The sequence below is a fragment of the Martes martes genome (assembly GCF_963455335.1).
Source record: "Martes martes genome assembly, chromosome: 13".
Classification (NCBI taxonomy): domain Eukaryota; kingdom Metazoa; phylum Chordata; class Mammalia; order Carnivora; family Mustelidae; genus Martes; species Martes martes.
In genome coordinates, this window is record NC_137901.1 from 10,327,155 (window position 1) to 10,353,716 (window position 26,562).

Here is a 26,562-nt window from a genome sequence, read left to right on the forward strand (position 1 = left end):
TACTTTGTTGGGAGTTTTTAGCATGAATGTATATTGAATTTTGTTTAAAGCTTAATAGATAATCAAATGTAAAGTGTTGTCTTTGATTGAAGGCTTCCTGCAAATAAAAAGAAAAAATATATTTGGGAGATAACCAGGGACAGCCAAATACTTACTGGGCACTGAACAATGTTGAATATTATTTATCAGTTGTTCGGTCTGGTTTTGAGAATCTTTCATAATTTCCTGGTGATTCATTTATTCTCATATTTTTCCCTGGATATTCTTATGACCTACAAGTGGTTCAGGGAAAGTTATAGCAAAATATTAAAATGGTTATCAAATCTGTGTATATGGGTGTCATTGCATTTTCATGTTGACTTTTGTAAATTTTGGACATTTCATTAGGAAAAAACAAGTACATTATACTTTACATTATTATTACTATACTTTACATTACCTTGAATGTATATATTTCATTAGTAACTTCTAAATAATGGAACATTTTACTGAGTAAGCATTATGTAGCTACTTGCAATATTACATATTATATCACTCAGTACTTCTTTATGAAAATATTTTATAGCCAATTTCTGTAGAAACCATTGCCAAGAAATGTTTGAACTTTTAAATATAAACTGCTAACTCTAAACATAAGTTACTTTCAATTTTTAGATTTTGATGTTTATGTGTGTATAAATATGCACATAAATAGTTTAAGTATAAAATAAATATATAAATACTAATCATTCTATTTGCATCTTTATGCATGTAAGTGATAATAAAAAATACTTGTTGAGGTGAGGTCAACCATGGTGTCTAAATTACAGGTCAGAAAATAAAAATGTACTTGTTAAGTAGAAACTCTGGGGATAAGGAGTCTAGTTCAGTCAAATCATGGTTATATGATGTGAAACCAGAAACAAAAGTCTGGAGGAAATTAGTGTCTTGTCATATCAAGAATTACTTCCTTTCAAAAATATGTTCAAATTACATCAAAGGAAAAGGTTTTAAAATTTGTCTCGGAGATTGTTGCAGGGTTAAAAAACTTCTCAGATTGTATTTATCCAACAAATATGCATCCTTACACAACCTATATTTATTGTATAGTGCCTTTCATTCTGAAGTGCTTTACAAGTTGATTTATAAACTCTGTGTACTGCAATCATTTTCATTTTCAAAATGCACTTCATCCGTTATGCATACGTATATTTCATTTTATGAATTTCAGGATATGGCATAGTAATCCCCAAATATCACTTTGAGTTTGAAACACTGTTTTATGGCTTCATGAAAACCACATGACAAATTGCTTACTCTGGTTTCTGTGACAAATCTGTCTTTTCAGTAAGTGGAGCTCTAATTGAAATGTACACTTCAACTTGCAGGCAGCAAAAGACAAAAAATATCAACTGGGGGCTCATGAATGGGTGATGCATTAGTTAGCACAAAATTTATTGAGTTACCACTGTGTACAGAAAACCTATTTAGGTGTTATATGGGGGAAATAAAAACTGCAGCCTCTGGCCTTGATGATCATACAAATTAATTTGCACAGACAACACATAACCACATTTAGATTTCTGTATTTCTTTAAGTAGCATACCAACAGATGTGAGCAAACATATGGCTCAAGCTCAATTCACAAGTGCTGAGTTAGTGCAGTAATAATATAATAATCAGAGCAGGACTGACTTAGATTCCTGAAGGGAATACATTTGAACCCAGCTTTTATTAGTAGAAAGGTTAAAATGATCCTAACATTCATTGGTAGATTTATTATTACACCATAGGTATACTTAGTTCATTTATTGTAATAGCTTTCTAAAATTCATGCAATTTCTGTTATTATTTGTTGGCTCATGATGATTCATTATTTCATACATTCATTCATTCGTGTATTCTATCCCCCAGCCATATATTCAACCATCATTTATTGCACATTTAACATATGTCAGAAAAACTGATAGAAGTCAATGACAAATTAGGGAACAAAACACAAACCAAGACCTTAAGAGGTGATTACTATTATTAAGATATGTTTTCCACTATCTGATATCACAGGGTTTTTTTGTTCTTTGTTTGTTTGTTTGTTTTGTTTTTTGACAGAGATCACAAGTAGGCAGAGAGGCAGGCAGAGAGAGAGAGAGAGGAGGAAGCAGGCTCCCCACTGAATAGAGAGCCCAAAGCGGGTCTCGATCCCAGGACCCTGGGATCATGACCTGAGCTGAAGGAAAAGGATTTAACCCACTGAGCCACCCAGGTGCCCCAGATATCACAGTTTTAAATAATTAATATATACTTAAAATCATAGTAGTTAGAGTTTGCATAATACCTCTTTATATTTATGAATGTAAATGGCTGAATTATTTCCCTTCAAATTCCATATGTTGAAGCCCTAACCCCCTTGAGGATAAGGCCTTTAAACAGGTACGAAGGTAAAAGGAGGTCAAATGGATAGAGGCTCACCCAGTATGACTGGTGTTATAAGAAGCTGAGATTAGAGTAAAGACAACACCTAAAACATGTGAGCATACTGGGGGAAAGCAGCCATCATCAAGAGAAGGAGAAAGGACTCTAAAGAAACCAAAGCTATGGACACCTTGGTCTGGGGTTTCCAACCTCCAGAACCGTAAGAAAATCTGTTTCTGTTGTGTAAGCCAGCTATTCTGTAGTATTTTGTTTTGGCACCCTTAGCAAAATAATAAAATACCAATATCCAAATAAAGTCCAACATGATCACTTTTTCCTGATCCCTATGCATTACATTTTTTTCCAGAAGCTGACAAAATGTAACAGGATGATTAAAAGTTCTTAACTGAATTTCTGAAAAGTGTCTTAGTAACAATACCCTTTCAATATCATGAGAATATTGGTAGGAATTTTATGTAAAATAACTATAGAGGAAAGTTTAACTTAAAATGCTACACTTCCAAACTGATTTTCATTATGAAACTGGAGATATATTGCTGCAAAAACAAATTTGCCCTCAAAATACAATGAATCACATTTTAAGATGTAGAGAAAGGAAGAAAGCAAGCCCAGAAACAGATAAGAAATAAGATTAGGGAGAGCATATCATTTAAATGATATTTTCTGTTTTCACTCATTAAAGAAATTAACAGAAATAGTACTATATCCCAGAGGTGTCTTACAATTACATACATTTTAACATTTTTAGTAAATAAGAGTGGATAAAATGTCAAATTCACACTTGGAAAATACAATGTTGAAATAATGAAAGAATGGAAATATAATTTTCTGAGTTTATTAAAATTAGTCAATGATTAGACAATACATCTAAGCTTGAAAGTGGAGTAATATGCCAATAATTACATTAATATTAAAATAGTTCATTCTAGGGGCGCCTGGGTGGCTCAGTGGGTTAAAGCCTCTGCCTTTGGCTCAGGTCCTAATCCCAGGCTCCTGGGATCAAGCCCCGTATCAGGCTCTCTGCTCAGCAGGGAGCCTGCTTCCTCCTCTCTCTGTGCCTGCCTCTCTGCCTACTTGTGATGTCTGTCTGTCAAATAAATAAATAATTTTTTAAAAAAAAGTTCATTCTAAAAAAAATAGTTCATTCTAATAAGCCTTAACCAGGCTCCATTCACTGTACTTAGCCATTTATAGATTATTCAGGTAATCCCCATTATCATGTAATTAAGAAGATGCTCTTACTGACTATTTAAACATCTTGCTACCTTCAGAGCCTGAAAATCTGCTGCAGGTCACAAAAAAAAAAAGTTTAAGTGCAAAATTAAATAGATGGATAATTGATACAGAAATATGGAAATATAACTCTAGATTCTAGATAACCAGATTTATATTTTTAGATTTTTCTCCATGCGTATTGAGTTCTTCCTATCTTCTCACTTTTTCAATAAAATCAAAAGATGATTTAACCAAATTTAGAGACTATGAAATAGTATTAGGAAGGATATCTCTTCTTAGTTATTTCCAAAAGTTCATGCCATATATTTGTTTTTTAATAACAGATAGCTACAAACTATCAGGACTATACCTATAAAAGTGAATTTAATATTTCTAAACTGTATTTAGAACTTCTCATTATTGAGAACATACTGTGAAAACATAGATGTTTTTAAATATATTTTGTGATAAATATCCTTGATATGAAAAGATTATGTACATCAAAGGTCTCATACATAAGTTGATACTATACTGGAAAAATTAGGTAAAGAAGACTCCATTAAGCAAAATGATGGCTTTTAAAATTTATCAAATATTTGTGACTTAACAAAATGTCTTAATTGTTGAGTGTTTTAATAAATATAGATGATGAAAGTGATTCTTCTAGGCTCCTGAGAGGCCTTTATCCATATAATATTACATGCAAGTGCATAAAAGTTCTCAATACTTCAAAAACCACATTATTTTAGGGATGTACGGGTGGCTCAGTAGGTTAACCGGCTGCCTGTGGATTTGGCTCAGATCAGGATCTCAGGGTGCTGAGATCGAGTCCCATCTTGTACTCCCTGCCCAGTGGGAAGTCTGCTTCTCCCTCTCCCTCTGCTGCTCCCTCTGCTTGTGTTCTCTCACTTGAGCTCCATCTCTCTAAAAAATAAATAAAATCTTTTTAAAAATCACATTATTTTATTTTTCTATTTTCTATGCTGGAGGTGTTTCGTGAAAATTTTGCTTTTGAAGGAAGTGGGTGTAGGCACCATCAAAAAAAAAAAAAAAAGTGTATTCTTTCTATGTGTATTTGCATTCCGACCAGAGATCAAATTTTAAAGCTATTAACTAATATATATATATATTTTTTGAAAATTAACATAAGCCATAAAATACATTTCATTTGTTTTTTATTCATGTGTTTACTGTCACCTGATCCATAAAAGTGACTACACTTTGTGAAATGTGTGTAATACCAGGTCATAATATCTTAACCCAAACAGCACATTCATGTTCAAACTTGAACTTTGGGGCATTAATGCTCTGCCAGGAGCTAATTGTCATTTACTACGGGTAGGCAAATATAGGTTTCTACATGACAACATATATATGACCTTATGTCAGATTATTCAGCTCACACGGGGTACATGAGAAGTGGACCAAAATGCACATTCTCCACAGCCAGGAAAGGAGAGGTATGGCATAAGGCAGGGCCAAATATGTGTTAGAAGAAAAGTCAGTCTAATGATTTGCACAGAGCTTCAAATAATTTCTGATGTTTTCAACAGTTGTGTTGTTAGTTTTGCGGACCTTAGCAGTTAAAGATGTTGACAGGTACAGAATATATGGCACTGTTTTCTTAGTGAAATTCTAATTTATTTTATAGGCACACATAGCCTTCAGATAATAATAATGTTAGAGATAATTTATTTGCAAGGGTATCTTCTTACATGTAATTTTAATTTAAACTTAAGTGTATTTTTTTTTTTAAATTTTTTTTTTTTATTTATTTATTTGACAGAGAGAGAGAGAGATCACAAGTAGGAAGAGAGGCAGGCAGAGAGAGAGAGGAGGAAGCAGGCTCCCCACTAGCAGAGAGCCCGATGCGGGGCTCGATCCCAGGACCCTGGGACCATGACCTGAGCCGAAGGCAGAGGCTTTAACCCGCTGAGCCACCCAGGTGCCCCAACTTAAGTGTATTTAAAAAATGTGATATTCAGTGCTTCTGAACACAACTGTCATACCACCTGGTTAGAGCCACAGTCAATTCTGAATTGATCATTGCCCATGCAGTGTCAGATAAAGGATTTGTGTCTGCTGTAGATAAAACATCAAAATATCCATAACATTCATCCAAGTGTGATCCTCTACACATGTTGACAATAAAACATAAATATATAACAATATCCATTTTGAACTTTAGATAACAGTGTAATTTATGTAGTATTTCCCTAGTTCATATGCAGGTTTTTTCATGTCTAATATTGCATTCGTACATAATAGCAGTGATATTACATATGGCATGTAACAACTGTTTTCTTTTACAAAAGGGATTCCAAGTCTATGGGGAATAAAAACAGAAATCTTGGTGTTTCATGTTTGAGCTCATGATATTTCTTAGAGTCAATAGTAGTAGGTTAGTGACATGGAACAGACTCCCTGACAAAGGCTTGTAAAAGGGGATACCTGCAATCAATCTGAGACAGCTCGTACTGAATTAGATTTAATCAAGATGAAAGATGTTCATTTGCTTCAGTTCTTCAGTTGATTTCAATGTACACATTTAACAAAGAACCCACCTATTTTACAGTGCTTTATACATTATCCATATAATCTGTATTTATATGTCTTTATAAGTTATTCTTTATTTTGTGAATAAAAGTAATTGATGAACTAAATATCAAATTCAACCACGAATTATACTTCCATTCTCAATAAATAACCCATGTATTTCTTTTGAGAAATTCCACTTATTCATCAGTTACCCATAAAGATTTCTCACCTTTCTGAATAGAACACAATACAGAGGTGGTGAACCAATAATGAATATTAAATGTTATATTTGAATATTGCGTGCTAAGAGATCCCATGTTGTTGTAAATACTTTGTTTATATACCCACAAAAGTGTGTATATAAAATATTTATCATATATATACACACACAAACATATACCTTCTATTCATATTCTTCATTTATATATCCTAATATATCACTATAGGTAGGGAAATAATTCATTTTCAAGATGCTAGCTTGCTGGGACACCTGGGGGGCTCAGTTGGTGAAGCCACTGCCTTCGGCTCAGGTCATGATCACAGGGTCCTAGGATTGAGTCCCACATAGGGCTCCTTGCTCAGCAGGGAGCCTGCTTCTCTCTCTGCCTCTGCCTGACACTCTGCCTGCTCGGGCTCTCTCTCTTTGACAAATAAATAAATAAATAAATAAAATCTTAAAAAAAAAAATGCTAGCTTGCACAAAGGTTAAATTAATTTCTTTTTAAGAGAAGTAATTTCACAAGAGAGACAAGTTATATTCACTCACATAACAAGAGAAAACTTACCTCAGATGTAACTCAGGAAGACCAGAGGCTTTTTTAGATTGCAAAAATTATAAGTTTCCTCAATTTCCTGACAGGCTTATATAACAGATGGTAATTTAAAGGACTGAACGAAAGTGGAGGATAATAGAAGATGTTAGGTGAAGAGGAAATTAAAGAGAAATGGAACTGCAGAGAAATAAAAAACTTAGGAAAAGAGAGTGGATAGAGAGAAGGCAAGTATCAAGACTTGAGTCAAGAAAGGGGAGATGGAATATAAATCTAGACAAAACTTGTTTAGAGTGTCCTCTCAATATTGAAGATAAAATTCATTGTTCATTTGAGTCTTCCCTGTAAAAAAACTAAGTGAGTACTGTTTTCTTTATGTTACTTCCTCAATGCTACTTAAATCTTCAAATAACTTATGTAAATCCATTAAAATTCAGCTAAGGTAAGAAAGGCTTATGTTACAAATTTTAATAAATTTAATTCTCACTATTTGTTTACTTTGTTCATTTGATATTAATCCTTATGTGTGTCAAGTTGCTTGCCACTGGCTGGCCAACACAATCATGTGAAAAATAAGGCACAATTGAGGCCCTAGGCATTCATATTTCAGGCTTTGTAAAGTGCTTTGTCTTCATAGCTAGACATGGAGGAATGAGCTCCATCACTGTGTACAGATGGAAATAAAGAGATAATGATCCATATAATCCACTCACTTCTTTTGAAGTAAGCAAAGAGATATTATACATTACATTTTTCCGAAGTATTTTTCTAGAAGTTATCCTTGAAAACCAAATCAAAGGAATTCCTAAAACCCTTCTGTAAGGGCTTTTCACAAAGTCATAATAGCACAAGCCTACAAAGAGGATTTTCAATCATGACATAGAGGAAACACTGCCTTAATTCATCCTGCAGACAAAATGGATGAGAGCTGAGTTTTCCTTCAAATAATTTTCAAGAACCTGAGGCTTGAGTGCTTCATCAATTTGAAAAAGTGAAGAGACACTTTTAGAACCAATTTGCAACATCAATAACTGGAGTTTGCTATAAATACTTGAAGAATATCACACAGAAGAGTGAAATAAGTGTTTCCCTCCTAAAGTTTCTAGATCATTGTATGCAAAGCTTCAATATATCATTCATCTATTACAGGCAGGTCCTCACGACTGATGTAATTTTTTAAAGTATGAGGCAGTCGTTTCCAAGTTATTCCAAACCAGGTAAACTTCTATCTTAAACTCATAAATCTTTCCAACTAAATTGTCTTTTGACAATCAAAACAATCCACATGGCATGGGAATTTAAAAAAAAAAAAAAAAAGCTGTGCTTAACATTCAAATTTAAGCCAAAAGCTATACCTATATTGTATTATTTTCCCTAGAAGACAGTAAAGTTATAGCATTTCTCATTAATCATATAGTCAGTAATGATGACACAGTTCATCTTAGAAACAGATGAGTTTTTTCCACTTTAATTTTTTAATGATTATTTATTTGAGAGAGAGAGAGCATGAGTGGGAGGGGCAGAAGGAGAGGGATAGTGAATCTTAAATAGACTCCACACTAAGTGCAGAGCCCCACGCAGGGCTTGATCCCAGGACCCTGAGATCATGACCCAAGCTGAAATCAAAAGTTGGACACTCAACCAACTATGCCACTCAGGTGCCCCTCCACATTAATTTTTGCCAATAATCTTGGCTATCTGTCTAAATTTGAAAGGTATTTTAAAATCCATGCTTTTTTATTTGAATATCTTCCAACATAAAAATTGACATCTTTTGTTCGCATTATACTTCATCCAAGTCTGTAGGAAGAGACTAAGGATGAACTAAATGCACTAAATACTTTCTTAAGCTTTTCAGTCATCTCCACTGTGTGGATAAAGAATCTAGAGATGAGAAAGGAATATGGAGTAAATATGAAGGCGGGTTAAAATTCCAGCTTTCTGTCCTCAATACTTATATTCTATTAACTCCATAATATTACATAGTTCTCTTCTCTGATAAGAACAATTAACATATGTTTTAATTTTTATTAACATTATAAATCTCATTAATATGGCTATTAAATTTAATCAAACACATAATATTATTTTAATACATAAGTTTCTGAGGTTAAAGGTAATGCATTTCATGTCTCTATTCTCTATATCCACATTCATGTAGTCCCTGAAATACTTTTTTGTCAATTTTTAACTAACTATATGCCTTTACCACTTGTTCCTGATTCAGAAGATTTTTTATCATTCTAATATTTACCCAATTTACATTTACTTCATAATACTGAAAACTTTAATATTTAATCAGTACCCCAAATTTTCATATGCTTAGAAAATATTAAAGCTCTCTGCATCTAGGCCGCTAGTAATCAACTGTTTTTAGTAGCAGATTTATTTCTTAATCAAATATCACATTCAATTCATAAGTGATATTTTCTCAAATAGGTACTTTTTAATTGTAAGTTCATGTGCCTACTGTAAATCTCATATTTGGAAACCACAAGATCATTGCATCAAATATGTTATTTGAAATAAGGAATGGTGAATGACATGATTTATATAAAAACGATTTATTTATTTATTTTTCTTTCAGCTAGGAAGTAGCACAGCATAAAAATCATTCATATAAATATTTGAGAAATTAGGATGTGATAAAGGTTTCTCTAGAATCTCATATAAATTTCATTAAAAATTGATGCAAAATCTTAGAAGAAATGGAAAGATTCACTTTTGTTTGTATGTTTGTTTAAAAAATGTATCACTATCAAACCCCAATAACTCACTGTTTTATTGTTGATGTTCATTTTAAGGTAATGGCAAAAATACATTATTCAGCTAATTTGAGTTTTCACTCTTTTATTATTAGAGTATTTCTTAAAATCTTAGTGGATATTCAAAAAATGTCTATTAAAATAGATCAGTACCTCAGTGACTATATTTGTCATTCAAACTTCAAATCTATTTATTCTTTATGTTATCATAAACCATTGTGCAAACACAGTGAAGTTCTTATGACCTACTAAAATTCTTTCAGCTTTTTTAAAAAGATTTTATTTATTTATTTGACAGACAGAGATCACAAGTAGGCAGAGAGGCAGGCAGAGAGAGAGGAGGAAGCAGGCTCCCTGCTAAGCGAAGAGCCCGATGCGGGGCTCGATCCCAGAACCCTGAGATCATGACCTGAGCTGAAGGCAGAGGCTTTAACCCACTGAGCCACCCAGGCGCCCCTCTTTCAGCCAACTGAACATTATCAAAGCACCCAAAAATAAGATAAAAATGGAAAATCTAACTATTTAAAATACAATCTTGGAGTGCTTAAACTCTGAGCCTGACATAAACCCCTGGTATACGTTTGAGTCTTAAATTTTGTAATACTGGCACTTTGTGATACTGAACTCATAAACATTTTCACTCAATATAGAGTTTTGAACTAATTTTAAAATATTGTCTATTTTCTAAAATAAAGGAAAAAACAGTAAACTCGTCATTTTTTATTAAGTTCGACTACAATAAAAAATGAGATACAAATCCCATTGGTTTGCCTTTTACCAGCCATTCCCCATCTCCCCATGCCCATCCATCAGATCCTGGAAACAACTAGTCAATTATGTGTGTAATTTTTTACTTATTCTGAACATTTCATATAAACAAAATATGTGGCTATTTGTGATTGACTTCTTTCACTTAGCATAATGCTTTTATGATTCATCTGTGTTATGGCATGTTTAAGAACATACTGTTTTCATGGTTGGATAAAGTTCCACTGTATGAATATACCATATTTCATTTATCCATTCATCAGCTAAAAAACAAGTTTTCCATTCATCTGCAAATCAGCCATAGAGTTGAGTTACTGGATCATACAGTAGTTGTGTTTAACCATTTGAGCAATGGCCTAATTGTATTTTAATTTCTCTACATGTCACCAATACTTAGAGGTGAGATTTCGGAGAAATGGGAACCCTTCTACACTGTTGGGAATGTAAAATGGTGTAGCTTCTATGGAAAACAGTATGGAGGTTCATCAAAAAATTAAAAATAGAACTACCAGTGATCCAGCAACCCTACTTTTTGTGTATATACCCAAAAGATGTGAAATCAGGAGAGAGACCTACACTCTCATGTTTATTGCAACATTGTTCACAATAGCCAAGATATAAAAACAAAATAAATGTCCAAAGACAGAAAAATGGATTACAAAAATATGATATATACATACAATGGAATGATATTCATCCTTCAAAAAGAAGAAAATCCTACCATTTGTGACATCATGAATTTGAGGCAGGTATCTCCAAGAATGGGCATACCTCTGAGCATGCCCTTCTGGTTTACACACTAGGTATAAAATAACTAATTGCTGGTGTTAACAGAACATATTCCATTGAACCACACTACAGCCAGAAGAGATACAGGAAATCATTAAGGAAGTCAGCACTACATTAAGAAAACAGCCTACAACCCCAGCACAGTAGAATTTGTGCCAGTTTCTGGCTGGAATTGTGACAACATGCTACAGCAAAGTGCTAATATACCTTGGCTTAAAGGATGGAAAATCACCTGTGTAGATAGCAATGCCAGTGGAACCATGCTGCTTGAAGCTCCGGATTGCACCCTGCTACCAACTTACCCAAATGACAAGTCCTTGCACCTGTCCATCTAGGACATCTACAAAATTGGTGGCATTGGTATTATCCCTATGAACCAAGTGGAGATTGTGGTGTTTCTCAAACCTAGCATGGTGATCACCTGTACTCCAACATTACGACTGAAGTAAAGTTCTTGAAATGTATCGTAAACTTTCAGTGAAGCTCGTCCTTAGAACAATGTGGGCTTCAATGTCAAGCACATGTCTGTGAAAGGTATTGGTTGTGGCAACATGGTTAGTACCAGCAAAATGACACATTAATGGAAGCAGTTAGTTTTACAACTCCGGTGATTATTCTGAACCACCCAGTCCAAATCAGTGCTGGCTATGCACCTGTGCCGGATTGACATAGAGCTCACACTCTTTGCAACCTTGGTAATCTGAAGGGAAAAAAAAAAAAATGATCACTTTTCTAGACAGAAGATAGAAGACAGCTTCAGATTCTTGAAATCTGGTGATGCTGTATCACTGATATGGTTCATGGAAAACCCATATGAGCTGAGATTTTCTGACTGGCTGTTTTGCTCTGTAGGACATGAGACAGACAGTGACTGTGAGTGTCATCAAAGCAGTTGGCAAGAAGGTTACTGAGGCTAGCAAGGTCAAATGCTCTGTCCAGGAAGTTAAGAAGGCCCAATGACTGTTACCGTTAATACCTGCTATCCTAGTCTTAATTAAATGTGGAAGAATAATCTTAGAACTGTTTGTCCCAATTGGTCACAAATGTTTAATAGTAAAATACTTGTCAATGATAATAATGCATCATAAAACCTTCAAAAGAAAAGGAGAGTGTTTTGAGGAATATTTGATGGTGTGTGTGTGTGTATTATTAGTTTTTAAAATCAGTATTTTTAAGTGAAACAACTTGACCAAAATTATATCAGAAAATATTGAGGCCCATTAAAATAAAGTTTACTAGAAACAAACAAACAAATAATTAAATAATGGAAACCTTTCTCACATACTTCTTTAAAACGTGTTACCAGATGAATATCTGAATACCCCATATTCATGAGCAAAAATTATACTTCTTTGGTCTTGTTTTCTTATTCTAATACCTAGCAAAACACACTGCCCTGTGGAAATTTGATAACATATTGTATAGTAACAGGCACATAAACAATTTTACTCTAACATACCACAACAATTACATATACTAAATTATCATGGAATAAAGTAATTGAGAGAGCAAAAGTAGTAGTATAAGCAATAACCCATAGTATAAGCAATAGGATCTTTAGATTTTATTCTGAATAAGAAAGGAAACCACCAATGAGATTTTAATAAATAACAGTTGAATTAATGAATAAAAATGTGTCCTGCTTTGATTTCCTTATAAGAGATTTTATGGTTATGTTTTAAAATATGGGGAGGCCACTTAAGAGCCAATTGCTATAATCTGTTCAAAGATAATGATGATTAGACTAGGATTATGATGGGGAAAATGAAGCAAACATAATATAGGATATATTTTTTAGGTAAAATCAACCTCTTGCAAAAGGTTTGGATCTGGAGAGGTAAGAGTCGAGGATGTCTCTAGAGTTTTGTCTTGGGCAAATGGACCAAATGGAGTTGATAGCTCGAGATAGAGAAGTCTAAGAGAGGAACGTACTGAAATGTGTAGAAGAGTTAGATTTTAGAAGTCTGAATTTCAGAGGCTTCAGGTTAGAATTTAGGGAAATGGTCTGGTGTAATGTTATTTGGTAGGTAGAGATTGTCAAAAGAGATGCACACAGATAATAAATATAACTCATCAATAAACTTTCCTAATGATTAGTGAAAGATATAAGCAAAAAGTAGGACCACTGCAGCCTTACAATATTAGTCTCTCAGATCACACCATAAACCCAGCAGGTACAGCTTCCATTACAAAATCAAATATAAGCAAAGCAAAACGAAAGAAAAAAAACAAAGCAGAGCAAAGCAAAAATGGACATGTTTCCCACCCTGTGAGTACTGAACTTGGAAAAAGAAAGAGATACTGTGTTCATGGGGCAATTAGGCTCAGAGGAAGTAGTGTTAGTAAAGAGGTCCTGGTTTGTGTACTCCATTCGTCGGTCACATAAGTAGATAGGCCACATAGTTAACTTTCATTCTCCAGTCAGCTTTGAGCCATAAATCTCTGCATTCCAGGTTTATTATTATTATTATACAAATAGTATGCTCTGCTTTAAAAGATTCTTAGGGAATAACTGCCTCAGATAATTTTGCTGCTATAAATCACACTGCAATATTTACAAGTAGATTTTGCTGAGATCAGCATTCCCTCTTGAGTGCCCAGGAAGGAGGAAGTCTTTTCTTAACTCTTTTCTTCCCATAGTCATCAGGATGAAGATAATATACGGAGCAATAAAACTGGATGTACAGTGAGAGCAAAAGTATGTACAACAGTATTTACTTTCAGCTACTCTTATCCAGGTGCAGGGTAAAGAAAGTACTGGATCCAACAAGGCTTGGCATTTTGCAAGGTGAGTACAATGGAAATATATACTATTATTGGTAAAAGGATGAGAAAACAACATCAAAAAATAAACAACCTGTTACTAGTTTTGTTGACAGGCTCATCACGTTTCCTGGATGTCTGAGATTCTAATCATATGGGTCTTCAATAAGACATGACTATTGTCTTATTGAATAATAATGATATTTAGATCCTAATTGTGTGGGTCCTCACAAAGAATGACACAAACAATAAATAATAAAGTGCATTTACATGGTCATTCACGTTGAATGGAAATCTCATTTCATAATACAGACCTCTAAAGACCACAATTCTCCTGTTCAGTAGTACTGACCAAAAGCTTTAATTTATATTCCTTCCAGATTCTAGATGCAGCTTGATTACCAGTGTGGATTTGTAGTAATGCTACAAATTATCTTTTCATATTTAATATTTTACATGTATTATATAGTTATCATATATTATAATTATATAAGATAATATTATATAATATTCAATAATATATGTTATATATATTCAATCACCTAATATGTGTACATGTTTTAGTTATAACGCAATAGAATCTACTTCTTAAGACTTCTTTGCTTCTACTTTCTTTTTTTTTTTTAAAGATTTATTTATTTATTTATTTGTCAGAGAGAGAGAGAGAGAGAGGAGCGAGAGTGAGCACAAGCAGACAGAGTGGCAGGCAGAGGGAGAAGCAGGCTCCCTGCCGAGCAAGGAGCCCGATGTGGGACTCGATCCCAGGACGCTGGGATCATGACCTGAGCCGAAGGCAGCTGCTTAACCAACTGAGCCACCCAGGTGTCCCTGCTTCTACTTTCAAATAGAAGTCCTCCTTTTGAAATTTCACAAGAAAAAATTCTGCCTCAATGAAAATTCGCTCATCTAGATAGAAATATCTTGTCTAACTGTACTTTCTCCGTCAGATTTTGTTTATTTTGCTTTCCCTGTACATGTGGCTGAATCTGAAGGCAAAATTATGGTCATGTACACCAAGTCCATTATCTACATCATATATGCAAAGGACATTGGAGTTCATGAAGATTACATTTAAACTAGTTAAGAAAGAAAGCTCTGTTATCCAGGGTTTGGACAATACTTTATTCAAACACTATATTAGGCATAATCACATGGAACAAATGAGAAATTATATTACAGTTAGTATCTGCCAAGTGTTCCAGCCCACAGCATCTTTTTGTCATTTCTCTACCTTCAAAGTATGCATACAATCAGAGCGAAATTTCCCAGGGTGTCTTGCCATAAGATGAGGGCAAACAGCAGCATACACTTCCAAAGATTTGAAAGTTGTAGTGCAGGAACAGTGTGCTCTCAGCTCTCTTAGCCATATTCATTGTGGAGGTTATTACTTTTTCTTTGGCAGAGATGCTGGCTATCTCGTACTTGCCTTTGGCTTTTTGACTATCTAGTGCTGGGCAGTGGATCAAATAATTTTTGTTAAAAAAAATTTGTGCCAAGTTCAGACACAAGTAAGTCTTGGCTGTGTATCACCAACTTTGATTCCCTGGACCCTCCAAAAACTGTCAGCCAACAAATAGCCTATATAAGACCCTTTCTGTTTAAGCTAGATGAAGTAGTTGTTGTGACTGAATCTTGACAAATATGTAAGAGTCACATACATTCAATTCTGAGCAATTGGCAAAAATACTTAGCCATATGTGGCAAAGGTAATTGTCTTTGTTTTTGCCTGGTATGACTTCATATGCTGTGTCCAGAGAATTAGTGCTGCTAATCTACTCTTGCACATCCTGAACTGTCCCTGTCCTCTGTATGTACCAGAGTGACTCTCTGCTATCATTTTCCCCTCAATTTGTCTTCCTTGAAAAATCTATTAGCAATAAAAATGGTCATTGAAATTCATAACCCATCCTTCCTGATGTTCTGGGTACTTTTTGTTTGTTTACCTCACTCTTTTGTCTTCTCTCGATTAGGTCACATTTATCAGATTTTATATTGTGGTGGTGTCAAAGGTATTTCACAGATCACATAATTGTTTAACATGACTGAATAATAGGTTATTTGAAAGCATACTCATCCCTACTATATTTTTCATTTTGTGATCCATCTCTTTGAAAGATGCTACTTATATTGTAAAAAAATATCCAGAACTTTATTAAGCAAACCATATAATAGGTTGAAAACTAACCTTAGAAACAACTATGTGCATTACCTACCGGAAAATAAAGATTTTTTAAAATCCTTCAGGTGTGAGAAAAAATCATCAGTAATCAGGCAAAACTTATGGCTCTCTGGATCTCCTCAGCTCTACATCATTTCTGGAGAATATTTACCTCTAGTCTTCATCATTTTCTGAACAAATAATGTTTTGAATATATTCGCTAAATCATATATGACTAATTTTTAGCCCCAGTGAGCACCAGGCCCCTGATGCTAGGAAAAGAGTTTAATAATCAATGTCAAAAGCAGAATCCTTTTCCAGATAAAGAATTGTCAGTCAATCGTTTCACATCACACTTTTTTTTTTTTTTCGGTAATATGCCTGTTTGCTTACACTATTACTGTGTATGATATTTTGAGTCAATGGAGAAAACATGACGGAAAAACTTTTTTTTAAATTTTTCTTCTCTGTGCAAAGGATATGGTCTCAACTCTAGTTAAGTATAGACTTTTACTATTTTGAGTTATACTTTTGGAGCCATATTTCTTCTTTAACAGTCACATGGAAGCCTTAAGGAATTACCCTCTAACTCTGAAACCCATATAATTAAATTATTTGACTGATTGCCACTAAGGTAAGCCTTCTAGACAGATCAAAGAAGAAATTCCTTTAGGGCCGGTATGTGTATCACACATGAAGTCCAGAAATGAAGACAGACATATACGGCCAATTGATTTTTCAACCAAGGTGTCAAGAAAACTCAATGAGAGAAGTATTGTCTTTTCAACAAATGGTTCTGGAACAACTGGGCAGTTTTATGTGAAAGAAATCCTGAACCAGCACACATATTATGCAACATAAACTACAGGCCTGAGTATACAATTGAAATTTGTAAAATAGTAGAAAATACAGGGTAAATCCCTTGTGACTATTGCTTAGGCCACAATTATGCAGGGCATAAAAATGGGATTTACAAATCATAACACAAATTCTGATAGATAAACTGAACTTCGTAAAAATTTAAAACTTACTTTCCTTGAAAGGGAATATTAATAAAATGAAAATACTAGTTACTCCTGAAGGAAAGTTTGTAGGAAACACAAAGCTGTCATGAATTCTTGCAATTCAGGAAGAAGATAACATTCAATAAGATTGGAGAACTTCACTAAAGAAGACATATGAAAGAAAACCACAGGAAAAAGATACTCAATAGATTAAGTCAGTAAGGGGAAATCAATTTAAAACCATGCTGAGGTACCAGTACATAACTAACAGAATGTCCAAAAATTTAAAAACACAACAACAACAACAAAAAAACCCCAGACAATTAAAAATGCTGGTAAAGGATTTGTAGAAACTGAAACTCATATTTTACTAATCAGAATGCAAAATGTACCTATAACTTCAATTAAAATTTGGAATTTTTATAAAATTACATATACTTAGCATAAAACCAGCTATCCCATTCTTAAATATTTATACAAGAATACATGAAACATGTCTGTCAAAACACTTTATATGACATGTTTATAGTCACTCACTCATTAGAGCCAAAACATGGAACCAACCAAATGCCCATCAACTGATGAACCGATAACCAAATTGTGGTATATCCATACTACTCACGCGAATGTGCGTACCTGCATGTACCTTCCTTCATGTACTCATTATAATCATTCTATAAGCTCATGTTCTCAATAAAGGGATAGCTGGCATTTTTCTATTTAAAAATTATTTGTATATCAATTACAATAAGATCACTAGATCCTGTTTGAGATAATAGAGAAATAATAACTAACCATTATATAAGTTTTCCTGTATACTTTACATTATTCTAAATACTTAATATCAATGTACGATATACACATTTCTCTCCAATGACAACTTAGTCTTAAATTTGACTCCCACCTGCTCAGAAAGATATTCTTCTAAAAGAAGTAGAGTGTAAAATACTCCTGCCATCACCAGTGCATATATTTAACACAAGGACAACAGGTCAAGAGCGTGGAGTGCACCCATTAACCGTACATGAACAACAGATGCTGTGAGGTGAACAGAAGCAACGTGCACAATGAGGGGGAGCCCCTCAACAGGGTAAGTATTTGGTGGCAAACATTTTACAGAGAAAATAAGAGGCAAATCCTAGGTATATAGTTCATAAAGTTTTGACACTTAAAATGAATGTTAACAGGTAGGCTAATACCTTCTGGAAAAAAATGTGGAGCTGAGGAGACTCAGAGAACCAAAATTTATGCCTGATTCATGATGATTTTTCTGTCATATCTGAAAAACTTAAATATTATTTTCTAGTAGGTAATGCATACATTTGTTTCTAAGCTTGGATTTCAGTTTACTATATAGTTTGCTTAGTAAAATTCCAGATTTTTTTTTTACACTATAAGTAGCATCTTTCAAAGAGAAATGGATTACAAAATGAAAAAGATAATGGAGAAGAATATGTCTTCCAGGAACATATTGTCTTACTATGTTAAGAAATAATGTGATCACTCTGTGAAATACCTTTGACACCAGCACACTACAGAATCTTGATAAAGGCGACCTAATCAAGAGATGAAAAAAGAGTGAGGTAAAGTAACAAAAACATACCCAAAATATAAAGAAAGATTGGTTACAAATAGCAATAGTTTATTTTTTAGTTTATTTACTGCCGGCAGGTTTTCCAAGTAAATAGTTTCAAATAAATAGTTATTTACTACCAGGTTTTCCAAGCAAGACATCTCAGCACCAGAGTTTGGTCTGGGTTCAAGACTGGTTTTAGTTTTATTCATTCTTGAAACTGCTAACAATGCTAATATGTGTAGTGGATGCAGTGGTAATATACTCCACTTATTCCTTCTTTTCTAACTGAGGACCACCTAATAGTGCACTTACACTCGAGGGAATAACTAGGCTCTTCTGGAAGTTACAGCCAATTTTCCAAGCCTTAAGTTTCCCATTTAAAAAAAATAAAATAAAAACCAACTTCCATTTTCAGGATTAGGCTAAATTTTCCGAATTTATACCTGTGATGCAGGGTCTATGAGGTTTTCATCATCTACTTAAGGTATTTTTCAAGTGTACCTGCCAATAGACTACCATAAAGTAATGGTTGAGATGATGAGAAACTGACTAACTCACATCAGAAAAGAAATGGTGGAAAGAGAAGACAATTAATTCTGATTTTGAAGGGCAGGGATCACTCAATCTATACTATCAGAAAAGTCCGCTTTGTATCTTAGATCATTATCCATTCTAAAGAAATATTTTAATAGTTAAAGCACAGAGAAAGTAGATAAAGGTTTTCTGAATTATAAACAAATCACCATGTAACTTGGAAATTTTGACAGAGGGTGTAATATTTTTCCTAATCAACTTTCCAAATCTGGTATCTGATAATATGCAAACATCTGTAAAAAATGTTTTCCATTTCCTCTAGTGATAGTACAGTTACACAACAGAAAGTCAAATCTGAAGTGAATTGCATTGCTTTAAGGAATACAATTTCTATTGCACATAATGACATTGTTCCTTTGCGTAGAAGGGAAGAGTAATTATCTTAGACTAATTTTAATGCATGTTGGTTCAATTAACCAGACAATATATGAATTATAGTGTTAATATCCATGGGAAAAGAAAAAGTGAAAAACAATGAACAGTTTCGTTGTTGAAAAACCTACAGAAATACCTCTTTGTGACAATGCAGGTGGTATAATACTGCAAACAATCAAATTTTTACTATACAACATTTGGGAACAAAATTGAATTCTGTCACATATGGTAGTTCATTGTATTATGATCTGCTACTCTCTATGGTATAAACCACATTTCCAGATGGCAGAAGTAAATATGGACTCCCCATGATAAAAAAAACACTAGGCAATTTTAGTTTTGGCATACTATATTATTGCTAAACAATAAACAAAGATGAGAACAAAGAAATTTTTGGAAAGTTTATTGATTGTTTTTATTATTTCCTGACTCAATAAGTAACACATGCTCATGTGGAATATTTTGGGAAATGGAAATATTTGGAAATGCTTGGAAATAATAGACACAAAAGAGAAAATAACAATGGCCTTTAATCACACAATACAGAACATACTGTGAATGCATGCATCTGTGTTTGTGTGTGGTGCCTGTGTTATATATAACTCATTTGTATATATTTATCATAAATTTGGAACTTAATGCATATAAAGTGTTATATTGTAAATGCCTGCTATATATATTATATAGTATTTGAAATGTAATTTAATAGTTGAATACTATATGTTTTCTTATCAGTAAAACATTTGTCAATAATGTAGGTAAAATTATCTCTACTCTATAGATAACAAAACCAGAAAAATAACACACAATGTCATACAGCCAGATGGTGAGAGTCTCTCCCCAAAGCGAGTTTTCTCAATAACTATGCTATAATACACCTTGAATAAAGTTGTATAACTAGGTCAAATGATACAAAAATTGCTGAACTAGGTCCCAAGGAGATGATAAAACTGCATGCACATTCTGTATAACCAATAAAAAGAAAGTAAAAAATCATTCTTTAAAAAATTGAAGTTTAACATTTCTTAGATCAACTCGTCATTTTTATATTTATTATTTACTCATTTACTATACACTATACGTGTAGGTTTTCCTCATGCCTTTTAGAAGCTACTGATGTAACAGGGATATTCTTTTTTTTGCTATAGGCATTTAATCTTACTATGTACTTTAAATATAAATTTCATTTTGGTGTGTTTCTCAAATAAGAATTTAAAAAAATTAATTTTTTTGGAAAAATTACCAAATTTCCTTCTTGATTTCTCCTGTTGTTTTTATGTTTAAGAAGTCCTTTCACATTTCAAGACATTGTAGGAATCTCCTATTTTTTATAATCATAATTCAACATTATGTACCTCAAAAGTATTTAGTTCTGAAGCAAAAGCCTATCATCGTATCATTCTTAATCAACCAATTGCTTTTACACAATTAACTGAACAATAATTTTACCCACCCAATAATTTCTACAATTAAACTTATATTTTTTCAAATATAATGAGAATTTTTTTCTGAGCCATCTATTGTGCTCTATTGTTTGCCTCTTATTTAACCTGAAAAAGATAAATCTTTATATATTTTACTGTGAACCATGGGTTAAAAGCCACTTACTCTTATTTTTCTTCTCATTTTCCTTACTATTTACATTCCAAAATTTGTATATAGAATATGTTCATTTCAACCAAGTGCATTTCCTATATATAAATATGCATGTGAGAAACAGAAAATAATACAAAAACGTAGAAAAGAGAAAATAAAATACTCAACGTTCTATCAATGAGCTACCTCCAAAAAAATAGGATTTCAGGTGTGGTGAGCAGTATCAGTCTCTAACAAGTATATTTGGAATTGAGAATAAGACAGGAAAGGGGAAGAAAAAAATATTTAAAGTACCATCTGAGACTTATTCAAACTGGATGAAAATTAGAGCCCACAGATACAAAAGCTCAATGAACACCAATCAAAAGGAAAAGGATTCAGTCTCTGGAATATCAAAATTAAATTGCCATTTCAGGTTCCACACTAGGAGGTATATATTAGCAATGTGTCCTCCTGTTCTTCCTGAACAGATAAAAATTATGTATTTTATATGTTATGCAAATAACTTATATATAACTAAACATTCTATAACATGATAATATAAAAACATTCTGCAAGTTGAAAAGGCCTGGTTTGTAAAACAGACAACCACAAAACACGGCAGATAGTTTCCTGGGCTTTCTATATGCCTCATACACTCCAGACTTAGAGCTAAAGAAGCCAGAAGCCCAGAAGCCCAGAAGCACCACTGAGCACAGATAAAAGTATAAAAATTAAAAATAAATTAAAATCTGCTTTCTCTGTTCAAAGAACCAGGAAAGGGGAAGTACAGGAAAGCAGAAAACCTTTAGATAAAAACTGTGCCTACTCTAGCCTACCCTCCACACAGAAAAAAGTGCCCCATCCCACCCTTGTCAGCAAAAGCTGAGGCGGGGACCAGCAGTAATGAGGCATACTTCCCTGGTGTGATATCAGACTATTCCAAATGGGAACTGAAAATATCTTCCTGTCCAATGGTAGCCAGAGCCACAACCCCCACCATTCACATGCTATTACTGGAGACCATTTGAGGATCCTGACTTTCAAACCCAATTAGCAGCAGTAAGACACCTTTCTCACTATTCCTCTGTGTGGTGTCAGAGCAGGCTGAATGGAAGCCAGAATTTTCATCACTTTCCAGAGGTAACTAAGCTGTCAATCTCCACGATGTTAATATAAGCCACATGGGGAAAACAGGGTAAAACATATTTGTGCCCCATTTGTCAGCAATGAGAAAGTACATCCTTCTCCCAGCTGGTGTAGTATAAGAGAAAACCTTCAAAACAAATACTCAGATAAGAGACACAGTCACATAAAATAATACCCAAGATTTCCAAGATACAATATAAAGATCACTCATTATACCAAGATCCAGGAAAATATCTACTTGAAGAAGAAAAGAAAATCAGCAGATGTGACCACCAGGAGTACATAGATGTTGGAATTATCTGACAAAGATTTTATAGCAGTCATAATAAATGCTTCAATGACCAAGTTTGAATCTTGAAACAAATGAAAAATAGAAAGTCTTAGCAAATACCTAAGTATAAAGAACCAAATGAAAATATTAGAAGTGACAAGTACAATTACAGAGAAAAAATAACTCCATGGATATACTCTTCAACAGAAGAGAGATTCAAAAGAAAGACTCACTGGACTAAAAAATATAAAAATGGAACAGAACTTCCACAGCTTGCAAAGCAGAGAAAAATCCTGTGTCTTAAAACAAATACCAACATATTGAAACATAAACATAAAACAACTGAAGTCATGAAGAAAGTGTTCTTTTGATCACAATGGGAAAACAAATTCTAGAAATCAATAACAGAAAGATAACAGAAAAATATGGAAACTAAAGAACACATTTTTGATAATCAGTTGTCAATGAGAAAGCCTCAAGGGAAATTAAAAAATATATATGTTTTATATGTATATATATATATATATATATACACACACACACACACACACACATATATATAAAATACACTGAATAAAAGTAAGACTATAACACATTAAAATTTATTAGGTGCAGCTAATGCAGTGCTGGAAGAGATATTAATAGCACTAAATACATACATTAGAAAAAAAAAAGTCCCAAAATAATAATCTAAGCTCTCACTTCAGGAAACTAGAAAAGGAAGAGCAAAATCAACATAAAGCATGTAGGGAGAGGAAATAATAAAAGATAGGAGTAGAAATCAATGAAACTGAAAGTAAAAAAACAATAGAGAAAAAAATGAAACATAAAGTTCGTTCTTTGAAAAGATCGATAAAACTGACAGACTTCTAGCAAGACTGACAAAGGAAAAAAAAAGAAAAAGAAAATATTAGGAATGAAACAAGGTATATCACCATAGACCCTGAAGATACCAGAAGGTTAATAAGAGAATACTCTGACAAAAGTATTGAAATACATTTGACAACTCAGATGAAAAGATGAAAAGCTTGTACATTTTTCCTAAAGTACAAGCTACTACAACTCACTTGATACTTTGAATAACTCTATTTCAATTAAATAAATTGAATTTGAAATTTTTAAAATTCTCAAAAAATAAATATCCAGTATTATTTTGATTTCATAACCAAAGAAGGAACAATAACAAAAAAGAAATCCACAAATAGTACACTTCATAAATATAGACACAACAATCTTTAACAAAATATTAGCAAATTAAATTCAGTAACATAAAAATAATTATTCACCATGACCATTTGGGACTTATCCTAAAGATATAAGACTGATTCAATATAAAAAGCCAATCAATGTAATCAACCATAATAATAGCAGGTTAAATAAGAAGAAAATAATATTATTATATCAATTGATGCAGAAAAATAATTAACAGAATTCAATACCCATTCATGATAAAACCATTCAGAAAACTAGGAATGGAAGAAAGCTTTCTCAATTTCATAAACAGTACTTACATGAAGACTACAGCTGTCATTACACTTCATGGTGAAAAACTTAATTCTTTCCTCTCTAATAATAGGAATAAGATAAAATATCCATTTTTGTTACTCCAATTCAGCACAATACTGGAAATCCTAACTAGAAAATAATATAAGAGAAAGTAAGAACATAATGATTGAAGAGAAAAACTAAACCTCTTCCTATCTGTAAATGACAACCATAAACTTTTAGAAAGAAACATAGGAGAAAATCTTCAAAAACTAGTGGTTGGTGAAAAGCTTTCAGACATTTCATCAAAAATACATAAAAGAAAAAAAAATGCACTTCACTGTAATTTAAAATATTTTCTCTGAGACTCTATTAAGAGAATAAAGTAAAACAAGCCACAAAGTAAGAAGTAATATTTGCAAGCCATATATTAACACAGAAATCATATCTAGAATATATAGTCTCAAAATCCAACATGGAAAAAAGCAGAAAATGAGCAAAAGTTGTGAAGAGACATTTCACAAAAAAGGATATATGCATGGCAAAATAAAGTACATGGAAAAATGTTTAGAATCATTCTTCCTTAGGAAAATGAAAATTGAATGTATTATGATGGGAATGTAAAATGGTATAGGCACTATGGAAAATGATTTGTCAGTTTCTTTGAAATTTAAATATGCACATAGTTAGGGCTCATCAGTCACACTCCTGGCCATTTATCTTAGAGAAATGAAACTGAGATCTAAAATAACAACAACAACAACAACAACAACAACAAAAAACTAAGCTAATTGCTGGAAATGAAATTACTTTAAAATGATCAGTTCTTTTCCTTATGTGTCCTGCAGTCATGTGGTAAGGCTGACATGAATTAAATGATCACTTAAATATATTAATAACTTTGTAGTATATTCTGTGAAGGAGAAATGCAGGATCCATGAAGTAATACAATAGAATGAATTAACAAAACTCAGAAAGTAGGAAAATTTTTCCTAAGGAATGGGCAATTGAATTGGTATCTGAAGGAGTGTTTGGAGTTATCATGGCAAAGCAGAAGTGTCGGGGCAAAATTCTTGTCTCTGATGAAAGTGTATAAAATAAGTGTGTGTGTGTCTGTGTGTGTGTGTGTATGTGCACGTGCACGCATGCACACACACGTGCACACTGTATGATATCCCACATGGTAGAGGCAAATTGAGAAAAAAAATAATGGTATCTTGGACCAGGTAAGGATGGTGGGAATTAATGAGAAAAGCAGATGCATTTCAGAATACAAGAAGTGAAGAGGAAGAATGTGATTCAGAATCCAAAATTCTCAATGAATGAGGTCGGGAGTTGTGTTGATTTCTTTTCTTTTCTTTTTCTTTTTTTTTAAGATTTTATTTATTTATTTGACAGAGAGACAGCAAGAGAGGGAACACAAGCAGGGGGAATGGGAGAGGGAGAAGCAGGCTTCCCATTGAGCAGGGAGCCCGATGTGGGGCTCGATCCCAGGGTCCTGAGATCATGACCCAAGCCCGAAGGCAGACACTTAATGACTGAGCCACCCAGGCACCCCTAATTTTTTAATATTTAGGATATTCACTGTTTCCTCTGAAGAGAAGGAAACAACAACAACAAAAACCCTAAATGTGCAGAGCACTTTGTACTTCAGGGGACAGTGAAGTAGAAAGGATTTGGGAGTGCTGAAAAATAACTTGAGAACTGTTCATGAAGCAGCTCATATTTAATTTTACTCCCTGTATTTTAGCTTTCTGCCATCCATCTCATTCTAAAAATTAGGCAAAAATGAGTAGCAATATAACAACTAAAACTACCACTTCCTGCTTAAATTTCTCCCTAGGAACCCAGAGTATTACATATACATTATTATACCAATCTTCACAGCATTGCATATAAGAGCACTGACATTCCAGGAATACCAGGAAAGATGAGTACTATGTGTGATAATGGTCGACTGAAATTTTACATTAGTTCTAGTAGCTCCATGAAAGCTCATTACACAGAGGTTTGGCTTAAGAACTATATTTTTCTAACTTTGTTATGAAATTTGAAGATTCATATCAATTACTTCGAATGCTCTCTAGTTCCCCTATCTCACTACCAATTTTAAGAGAAGGTCTCTAATATAGGTCAGAATATATATTAAAGAATGGAGATTTCTTGGGGAAGAAAAAAAAGTCATTATTATCCTGTGTTATTTTCTCCCTTTCTGATTTATATTTAAAGACATTTCTAGTTTGATGGAATATTAAGATTGTATTGATATTATTCATTCTTGGGGATCTGTTCAAAGCATTTTGAAAGCCCAGCAGAACCAGGGAGGCCATCATATGGAAGGCTATGAATTGGAAA